Source organism: Saimiri boliviensis, chromosome 12, assembly GCF_048565385.1.
Source record: "Saimiri boliviensis isolate mSaiBol1 chromosome 12, mSaiBol1.pri, whole genome shotgun sequence".
Classification (NCBI taxonomy): Eukaryota; Metazoa; Chordata; class Mammalia; order Primates; family Cebidae; genus Saimiri; species Saimiri boliviensis.
In genome coordinates, this window is record NC_133460.1 from 42,596,903 (window position 1) to 42,598,231 (window position 1,329).

Here is a 1,329-nt window from a genome sequence, read left to right on the forward strand (position 1 = left end):
GTTAGGAACAATGATATAATCTACCAAAGGACATTTATCTTTTTTTTTTTTTTTTTTTTTTTTTTTTGAGACAGGATCTCGCTCTGCTACCCAGGCTGGAGTACAGTGACATGATCGTGGCTCACTGTAGCCTCAACATCCCAGGCTCAAGTGACCCTCCCACCTCAGCCTCCCAAGTAGCTGGGACTATAGGCACATGCCACCACACCTGGCAACTTTTTTTTTTTTTTTCTGTACAGACAAGATTTTGCCGTGTTATCCAGGCTGATAACAAACCCCTGTGCTCAAGCAATCCTCTCACCTAGGATGAGAGGATTCGGTGCATGAGCCATGGCACCCAGCCTATCATTTGTTCTTTATATATGTATCAGTATTTTTTCCCATGATTTTGCCATCAACTTTTTTATTCTATTCAAAAGTTTCATGCAATCAAAGTTATAGAAGCTTCCTTTGCATTTTTTTGCACTACTTACAAGTTTAGGAAATCCTTTCCTATTTTAAGCTCTGATAAATATTTACTTAAATTTTTGAGTAATTTTTATCATTTCTTTTTCTATACATAGCTATTTAACTCATCTGAAATTTATTTGGAGTATGTGATATAAAGGTCTGATTCCTATTTTCCCAAATAGTTAATTAATTACCTAAAAAAAAATTTTTTTTAAGAGATGTGGTCTTGTTCTGTCACCCAGCCTGGAGTGCAGTGGTGCAATTATAGCTCATCTCAGCCTCAAACTACAGGGCTCAAGTGATCTCAGCCTCCCAAGTTGCTGGAATTACAAGCATGAGCCACTGTGCCTTGCTAATTGCCCAAAAATATGTTAATAAAACTTTCTGTGAAGAAAACTACTTTGTTGAAGGTGGTTAATGAAGCAAAATTTCAATAAATGAATAAATGTGGCATATATCTAGACAAGAAAATTAAATATTATGGAGTTTTCCATTGATAATTGCTATGTATTATAGACTGAGGACAACTTAAAAAAGAAAAAAGAAATCTACGGCCATACCACCCTGAACACACCCGATCTCATCTGATCTCGGAAGCTAAGCAGCATTGGGCCTGGTTAGTACTTGGGTGGGAGATCGCCTGGGAATACCAGGTGCTGTAGGCATTTTAAGATTTAAAAAATTTTAAAAAAGAAAAAAAGATGCTATGTAAAAGCAATGAAATATCAACAGAATATTTTTTATCTGACAGCAAATAATAGAATATGTCTGGAAAAATTAACAATGAAGGATAAGTTATGAAAAGTGCTAAGCTAAATATTATTAATTACAATTATTAAATATTATGATTTTGGTGGCAAGAATCTAAAGACCAGTAGA

At 34.9% G+C, this 1,329-nt stretch overlaps 1 non-coding gene across 1 annotated transcript; it reads left to right on the forward strand.

The window, feature by feature from the left end:
* Window positions 1-996: 996 nt before the first annotated feature.
* LOC120367419 (5S ribosomal RNA) lies at window positions 997-1,115 on the forward strand. The gene has a single exon (XR_005581809.1). It is a non-coding gene; the product is annotated as a 5S ribosomal RNA (ribosomal RNA).
* The last annotated feature ends 214 nt before the right edge of the window (window positions 1,116-1,329 follow it).